Below are 9,724 nucleotides of genomic sequence, written 5' to 3' on the forward strand. Positions count from 1 at the left end.
ACCTCAGCTTCTGAAATTGCTGGGATTACAGGTGTGATTGAGCCATGGCGCCTGGCCAGACATGGGCTATTGATTCTCGCTGTTACTCTTTTCCCTTTCCTTCTAATCCTTGTACTGGGAAGAAAACAGTATGGAAATTTTATTTCTTCATTTTATTGATATGTAGATCTCTGCTTAGAAGACAATTTTAGTTTTAAATTATAAATGTTTTGTTCATTATTCATAGAAAACTAGATTTGCCATGGGATATTTTTAAGTGTTGCATGAATGAAGGGTCTTCTAGTCAAATAAGTTGAAACACATTAGGTAAAACAAACTTGGACAGTGTTGTTTCTGGTCATTTTTAGAGTTCTAAATTATGATTCTACTCAAGAGGATATTGTATGTGGTATTTTCAAACTGACTCATCCTGCGTCAGGTTGTGGTTATGCTTTGGGAGAGGAAGCTATAATCTTATACTGAGACTGTAATGAATGTATTGAAGTAATTTTCATAGCTTTCTCTTTTTGGAGTTACCTGAGAAATTATGACACCTTTTTCTAAACAGGTCAACCTGCTTTGCGAACATGATTTCCATGATTTTAACAATGGTGAGGCCAGGCACGGTGGCTCACACGTGTAATTCCTTCCAGCACTTTGGGAAGCCTAGGCAGGCAGATCACTTAAGCCAGGAGTTCAATACCAGCCTGGGCAACATGGCAAAAACCCATCTTTACAAAAAATACAAATATTAGCCAGGCATAGTGGCACACACCTATAGTCTCAGCTGCATAGAAGTTGAGGTGGGAAAATCGCTTCAGCTCAGGAGGTCGAGGCTGCAGTGAATGGTGATCACACCACTGCACTCCAGCCCAGGTGACAGAGCAAGACCCTGTCTCAAAAACAAACAAAACAAAACACACACCAAGGGTGAGAGAGATGTTAGATGTTTTTCTCCTTGTTACAGATGTAAATGCTCAGTTGGAAAGAGGGAAGTATTTAGAATGAAAAACTTTTGATGGAACGCACACAAAAATAGGAAGATCAGGTATAACTGTTAAAAAAAAAAAAGAGTATGACAGTATACAAGAAAAGGTCTCCCTAATAATGCAGAGTAACAATTTCAGAGCTGGTGCTGGCATTTCAGAGACCTTGAGCTGGGAATCAAAAGATGGGACTTTCAGTCTCGGATGTGCCACTCCTTAGAGGTTTAATATCTACTAAACCCCACGGGCTCCACTTGGTGGTGTTTGCTATTTAAAAAAACAAAAACATGTTGCAATGATCTTCCAGGTGATTCTGACTTGAGTCCCACCCCTGAGTCTGCAGACTTACCCTTCCATTGTTTTGCCCTTCAAGTTTGCGCCCATTAGCAAAGAGAAATTTTCTCTTTGGGATCACTGCTGTGTTGATCTCAGGAATATTTGGCATTGAATTTAACATATTTTTCATATGTGTGTGCAATAGGGAGGCTGAGAAAGTTCTCTTTTTTTTAAGGTGTTCATTTTTGGGGGACAGATAGCAGCCTGCTCCACAATCCACACAGAAGCTGGAAGTAGCCTCTAGAGAATTTCCACATGTTTAGAGAAGATAAATTTAACACATTTGTATCTAATCAACATTTTTTAGCTTACATAGTAGTCTGTACAATTATGGGTACTGAAATGACACCTGGCATATGCTGTATTTAAAAATGTGAGGTTCAATGAGAACACATGGACACAGGAAGGGAAACAACACATAGTGGGGCCTGTCAGGGTGGGTGGGGGAGGAGCATCAGGAAAAATAGCTAATGTGTGCTGGGCTTAACACTGAGGTGATGAGTTGATAGATGGACCAAACCACCATGGCACACATTTCCCTACGTAACAATCCTGCACATGTACCCTAGAACTTAAAACAAAATTTTAAAAATAATAAAAAATAAACATTTGAAATTCAGAACATAAACTGTTGGTTTTATTATTCATATTTTCTTAATTCAGAAATTATTTTCTGAACTAAGGTTTATTAGATAATTTTGATGTAACAATTTTTTGAGAGGAAATTTAAGTTTTACTTTTTAATTAGGGCTCTTTGTTCTTTTCAAGAAAGCCAGAGATAAAAATTTATACATTTAATTAGAAGAGACTGGGCTTGAATTTTTAAAAAGTACTAGAAATCGTAGCCATTATATATGTTATCTTTGAAATGTTTTAAACACTAATTACCTAAATGAGGAGCAAATAAGTTAAACCTCTTGGATTTTAATAAGAGCTAAAATGTACAGTTATATTTTCTGGTTTTTTAAATTGTTACAGTCTAAATTTATTCTTCCTAATGAAGAAATGTATGTGCCATCAATATCAGGTTCTTTGTGGGTACTGACAATTCCCCTTGCCTTTTACGCACTGAATGTGGGCAACATGTGTGTGGAAAAGAAATGATGTTGTTTTCTTTCTTTTGAATATCACTATGAATCTAATAGTTCAAAGATTCCTAACATTCTGAATGCCATTATTAGTTGGATTCACAATGGCTTACCAGGGACAGAGTTGCCCAATATGTCTTGGGGTGAACTATTGAGAGTGGTATGAGGGAAGTGACTGTCAGCTAGCACTGAGTGGGGTAGACCACTTCCAAAGAGGTGATGGGGTAAGAAGCACACCCAATGTGGCATTGTCACTGCAAAGGGAGGTTTGTGCTGCCTCTCCCCCTGTGGCAGGTCTGCTTGCAGGGGAGGCTCCAAAGTTTGGCTTTGCTGGGTTTGGCATGTGAGAACTGATGAAATATCTGTATGTAGTATCTTTCAAGGATTTATATTGGTTGGATTTCTGTGTAAATTTGCATATCCCTTTGACTGCTTTATCCCATACAAGGTTTTTATGCTTAACAAAATCTATAACATTTCTGTCACTTTCTCATTTACTATCTGCCTTTCTGGCTTTTTACTTTATCTTTTTATTATTGTTTTTAGTTTAATGAGATTATGGTTAGAGAGAAAGATGGATGCATGATTCCGCTTCTTTGGAATTTCTTGACATTTTCCTTATGGCTCAGTACATATGTACTTGGGAGGGGTGAATTCTGTCACTTTGGAGAGATATGCTTTTTCTGTACATTAGGTCAAGCTTGTTAATTTTCTAGACAGATGTAGATCTTCTATGTCTATGCTGATTGTTTTTTGTCGCTTTTATCAGATACTGAGATATGTGTTTAAATTGCCCTCTCAGGGTTGCAATTTTGTCATATTTTGCTTTCATGTATTTTGAGTGCTAGTTATTAGATACATTAAAATTTTAGATTACCTTCTCCCTTGGTTTATTAGATTTTTTATCATTATATTGTGACCTTAAAAAGTCTCCCATATTCCTTTTTGCCCAAAGTCTATTTTATCTGATAATAATATAGCTTCCAACCCTTCTTTGGGTTAGGTACATATGACATGTGGAACTTTTTTCATTCTCTCTGTCTTTCTGTGACTTTATGTTTTAGATGTCTTTTCATACTGTTTATTTTCTGTTTTTTGTGGGGTTTTTTGGTGTTTTTTTTTTTTTTTTTGATACAGAGTCTTGCTCTGTTGTCCAGGCTGGAGTGTAATGGTGTGATCTCAGCACTGCAACCTCTGTCTCCTGGATTCAAGCAATTCTCGTGCCTCAGCCTCCTGAGTAACCAGGATTACAGATGTTCACCACCACGCCGGCTAATTTTTGTATTCTTAGCAGAGACGGGGTTCACCATGTTGTTCAGGCTGCTCTTGAATTCCTGACCTTGTGATCCCTCCGCCTGCCTCATCCTCCCAAAGTGCTGGGATTACAAGTATGAGCCACCACGCCTGCCCTAATTCTGTTTTATAGTCATTTTCTCTTAATTATTCAGTCTATTTACATTTATTGTGATTATTGGCATAGTTTCTTTTATAACTTTCATCATATTTTGTGCTATTTGTTCCATCTGTTTTGTATTTCTTCATGTCTTTTTTGTTTCATTTTTGCTAATTCCTTTTATATTCATGGTTATTCTGCTCTTGAAATACATGTTATGTGAATATATTTGTGAGTTGACAATACTTTATTAGCAATTAAATATACTATTTCTCTTTTTTTTTTAGAACTTGTTCAAATGTTACATAACCTCAATATCCTTAGTATCTAAATTAAACTGACTTTCTGAACAATCATCATTTTAAGGCAGTTACCATGGTCTACTAAAAATAAAAAAAAATTAGCCAGGTGTGGTGGTGGGCGCCTGTAATCCCAGCTACTCAGGAGGCTGAGGCAGGAGAATCCCTTGAACCTGGGAGGCAGAGGTTGCAGTGAGCCGAGATAGCACCACTGCACTCCAGCCTGGGTGACAGAGTGAGACTCCATCTCAAAATAATAATAATAATAAAATAATAATAATAATAATAATAATATAATTTTAAAAAAGACTGGGTTTAACCATGTTGCCCAGGCCGGTCTGGAACTCCTATGCTCAAGTGATCCCCCATGCTTGGCCAGTCCAAAGTTCTGGAATCAAAAGCCTGAGCCACCACGCCAGGCCGATCACGCCTGTCATCCCAGCACTTTGGGAGGCGAAGGTGCGTGGATCACCGGAGGTCAGAAATTTGAGACCACCCTGGCCAACATGATGAAAACCTGTCTCTACTAAAAATACAAAAAAATTAGCCGGGTGTGGTGGCAGGTGCCTGTAATCCCAGCTACTCAGGAGGCTGACGCAGGAGAACCACCAAAACCTGGGAGGCAGAAGTCGCTGCGAGTGGAGACCCAGCCACTGCACTCCAGCCTGGGCAAGAAGAGGGAAGCTCGCCTCAGAAAAAAGAAAAAAATAAGAGACCGATTTTCACTATGTTGCCCAGGCAGGTCTGGAACTCTTAGGCTCAAGCAATCCGCCAGGCTCGGCAGTCCAAAGTCCTGGGATCACAAGCGTGAGCCACCATGCCAGGCCGATCGATTCCTTTCTGATTAATAAATTGGGCCGGAGCGGTGGCTCACGCCTGCAGTCCCAGCACCCCAGGAGGCTGTGGAGGGCGGATCACCTGAGGTCGGGAGTTTGAGACCAGCCTGACCAACATGGAGAGACCTGTCTCTACCACAAAAAAAAAAAAAAAAAGAGCCGGGCATGGTGGCTCCTGCCTGCAATCCCAGCCACTCGGGAAACTGAGGCAGGAGAACCACCCAAACCCAGAGGCAGAGGCTGTGGGGAGCTGAGACCGCACCACTGCACTCCAGCCCTGCAACAAGAGGGAAACTACGCCTCAAAAAAAAAAAAAAAAAGAGAGAGACAGACCGGTTTTCACCATGTTGCCCAGGCTGGTCTAGAACTCCTAGGATCAAGGGATCTCGCTCGGCCCATCCAAACTCCTGGGATCAAAAGCATGAGCCACCACTCCAGGCCGATCCCTCCTGTCATCCCAGCACTTTGGGAGGCCGAGGTGGGTTTACCTGAGGTCAGGAGTTCGAGACCAGCCTGGCCAACATGATGAAAACCCATCTCTACTAAAAATACAAAAAAAAATTAGATGGGTGTGCTGGCGGGCGCCTGTAATCTCAGCTACTCAAGTGGCTGAGGCAGGAGAATCACTTGAACCTGGGAGGCAGAGGTTGCAGTGAGCCGAGACAGCGCGCCACTGCACTCCAGCCTAGGTGACAAAGTGAGACTCCGTCTCAAAAATATATATATATAGAAAAATAAAAAATGAAATAAAAATAAATTGGGCCGTGTGCGCTGGCTCACGCCTGCAATTCCAGCATCCACGGAGGCCGAGGCGGGTGGATAACCTGAGGTCGGGAGTTTGAGATCAGCTTGACCAACATGGAGAAACCCCATCTCTACCGAAAACAAATAGAAAAACAAAAAATTAGCTGAGCCAGGTTGGTCACACCTGCAATCCCAGCCACTCCGGAGACTGAGGCAGGAAAACCACTAAAACCTAAAACCCTGGAGGCAGAAGTCCCCAACAGCGGAGACCCAGCCACTGCACTCCACCCTGGGCAACAAGAGCTAAACTCCGCCCCCCCAAAAAAAAAAAAAAAAAAGAGAGACCGGGTTTCACCATGTTGCCCAGGCAGGTCTGGAACTCCTACACTCAAGCGATACCCAGCGCTTGGCCATCCAAAGTACCGGGATCACAAGCGTGAGCCACCACACTAGGACAATCTATTCCTGTCTGATTAATAAATTGGGCCGGGAGGGGTGGCTCAAGCCTGCAATCCTAGCACCCCGGGAGGCCTAGGCGGGTGGCTCAACTGAGGTCGGGAGTTTGAGACCAGCCTGACCAACAGGGAGAAACCCCGTCTGTACCAAAATAAAAATAAAAAAATACAAAATTAGCCGGGCTTGGTGGCTCATGCCTGCAATCCCAGCCACTCTGGAGGCTGATGCAGGAGAACGACCGAAACCCGGGAGGCGGAAGTCACGGCAAGCAGAAACCCAGCCACTGCACTCCAGCTGGGCAACAAGAGCGAAACTCCGTCTCAAAACAAAACAAAACAAAACGACCAGGTTTCACCATGTTGCCCAGGCCTGTCTGGAACTCCAAGGCACAAGCGATCCGCCCTACTTGGCCATCCAAAGTCCTGGGATCACAAGAGTGAGCCACCAGGCCAGGCAGTTCAGAGTTGAGCTGAACAAAGAGTTATCTTTTAGCATTTTGTGGAGCAGGGGTAGATCTGTGCAGGCGGAAGCATATTACAGAAGCGGGAAACAGAGGGTTATTTAATGGAAGCATGCATTATATATTTTTTTACGTTTTTAGGAAAAATATGTTTTGTGACTTGCATTTGTTTGTTTAGTGACCTTGCAGTTGCACAGTTAGGGAATTAGGGTTTTGATAATGCCTGGGAAGGGAGCGATAAGGCTCACTAGCCATAGGAAAACAGGCAGTTGTTTTAAAGGACTGCAGCTCTTTCTCATTCTCAGGGGAAATTGGGTTTTTTTTTTTAACATACAGCTGAGTTTTTGCTTACACATTTTTTCATTTCTTTTAATTCCTGTTCCAATCCCAGCACCCAGGGAGGCCGAGGCAGGCGGATCACAAGGTCAGGAGATCGAGACCATCCTGGCTAACACGGTGAAACCCCGTCTCTACTAAAAAATACAAAGAAATTAGCCCGGCATGGGGCGGGCGCCTGCAGTCCCAGCTATTCGGGAGGCTGATGCAGGAGAATGGCGTGAACCCAGGAGGTGGAGCTTTCAGTGAGCCGAGATCGCGCCACTGCACTCCAGCCTGGGTGGCAGAGCGAGACTCCATCTTAAAAACAAAACAAAAAAGAGGAGCAGGCTGTTGCCTTCTCAGATTTTGTACAGGGTTGAAACATCTGCTCCTCTGATGAAAGAAATATTTAAAGATGCTGTGGAAACTAGGTTAGGTGAAACTTGAAAAGTTTTGCCTTTCCTCACTGTTGAATTTGTAAATATATTCCCTGTGCTTTTTTATAAATGCAAAATGTCAGCATAAATGTGGAATAAAAATGGGCTAGTTAGCCTGTTGCTTCAGGTTCTCTAAAATGGAGGAAATAAAATAGAAACCTAAAATGGTGTGTTCAGGGATGAAGTTGTTTGTTTGTTTGTTTGCCTTCAAGCAAAAGGTAAAAAGAACTGCCTTGCTTTTTGTTATTTTTAAGAAATCAAGTCGCCTTTTGTTAATGATTGTTAGAATCAGTAGCTTATAGGCTTTTCCTGGCATTCTTTGCTGGAGTATTCTACAAACCTTTTACAAGACAATATCAATGTTGCTCAGAAGCACTTGGAATTTGGGATTTCTCTATGATGAGAGAAAAGAAAGCTGAAAGGGGCTTTTCTCCTTTGCTCTAGCTTGGACTTTGTCTGTTACCTTTCCAGCTCCTCAGGGTATTTCACAGCTTGAGACTATGAATTAACAGAATTGGGTGAGTGGCTCCTTTTTGGTGAGAGGGCAATTGTGGAGGAAGTCAGAGGTTGGGGAGCTAAGCTTAGGTTTTGCTCTCAATCTAATTAAGTTAGAACCTCAGTTCCATCATTTACTTGCTGTGACACCTGGAGTGTTACTGAACCTCTTTGAACCTTAGTTTCCTGTTTTGTATGATGCAGATGTCACAGGGTCAGCTTTGTGAGGAATGTAGGTGGTAAACATAAAGTGAGTGGCACATAATAAACACTCACAAATGTTAGTTGGGGTCTCTAAAACCACCATTTTTTTTTTTTACTTAATTAAAATTGATTTTATTTTATTTAATTAAATTTTTTTTATTGTACTTTAAGTTCTGGGATACATGTGCAGAATGTGAAGGTTTGTTACATAGGTATACACGCGCCATGGTGGTTTGCTGCACCCATCAACCCGCCATCTACATTAGGTATTTCTCCTAATGCTATCCCTCCCCTAGCCCCCCACCTGCTGACAGGCCCCAGTGTGTGATGTTCCTCTCCCTGTGTCCATGTCCAGCTTCATCCGTGTCTCTGCAAAGGACATGAACTCATCCTTTTTTATGGTTACATAGTATTCCATGGTGTATATGTGCTGGATTTTCTTTATCCAGTCTATCATTGATGGGCATTTGGATTGGTTCCAAGTCTTTGCTGTTGTGAACAGTGCTGCAATAAACATACATGTGCTTGTGTCTTTATAGTAGAATGATTTATAATCCTTTGGGTATATACCCAGTAATGAGATTGCTGGGTCAAAGGGTATTTCTGGTTCTAGATCCTTGAGGAATCACCACACTGTCTACCACAATGGTTGAACTAATTTACACTCCCACCAACAGTGTAAAAGCATTCCTGTTTCTCCACATCTTCTCCAGCATCTGTTGTTTCCTGACTTTTTTTTTTTTTGAGATGGAGTCTTGCTCTGTTGCCCAGGCTAGAATGCAATGGTGTGATCTGGGCTAACTGCAACCTGCACCTCCCGGATTCAAGTGATTCTCCTGCCTCAGCCTCCCAAGTAGCTGGGATTATAAGTGCCCACCACCGCGCCTGGCTAATTTTTGTATTTTTTAGTAGAGACAGGGTTTCACCTTCTTAGCCAGGCTTGTTTCTAACTCCTGACCTCGTGATCCACCCAGCTCAACCTCCCAAAGTGCTGGGATTAGAGGCGTGAGCCACTGTGTCTGGCCAAGACCACCATTTTGAATGTCACATGTAATGAGCCAGAAAAAATGATGTTCACTGGAACTCTCCTGAGAAAGTGAAAGGTGTCTCTGAAGGACAGGATTTTTATGAGTGTAGAGTGGTACTATGCTCTCCCTTTTCCTTTGCCCCAAGGAATTAGGGTATATTCTAAATCGATTTCATTTGGGTGATACAAGAGATTCTGTTGGTTGTTTAGAGATGTTGAAAGATCAACCAGGAGACTGTGGGCATATGTGAGCTCTCTGAGGTAACCCCTCTCCCTGTGTCACCCCTGGTCTTCAGGAAGCCTCTCCAATTCATGAAATGTGCTATTTTAGTGGTGTCTTTCTTCTGGAAACTGGCGAAGGGCCTGAGGGTGCTGCGGAATTAAAGACAACCAAGGGCCAGGCATAGCGGCTCATGCCTGTAATCCAAGCACTTTGGGAGGCCAATGTGGGAGGATTATTTGAGGCCTGGAGTTCAAGACTAGCCTGAGAAACATAGCAAGACTTTGTTTCTAAAAAATTAAAGTAAAAATAAAAAAAGCTGAATGTAGATGCATGCATCTGTGGTCCCAGCTACTCAGGAAGCTGAGGTGGGAGGACTGCTTGATCCCAGGAGTTCGAGTTCATAGTGAGCTGTGATCATGCCACTGTGTCCCAGCCTGGGCAAC

The sequence above is a fragment of the Pongo abelii genome, chromosome 16 (assembly GCF_028885655.2).
Source record: "Pongo abelii isolate AG06213 chromosome 16, NHGRI_mPonAbe1-v2.0_pri, whole genome shotgun sequence".
In the NCBI taxonomy this organism is placed as follows: domain Eukaryota; kingdom Metazoa; phylum Chordata; class Mammalia; order Primates; family Hominidae; genus Pongo; species Pongo abelii.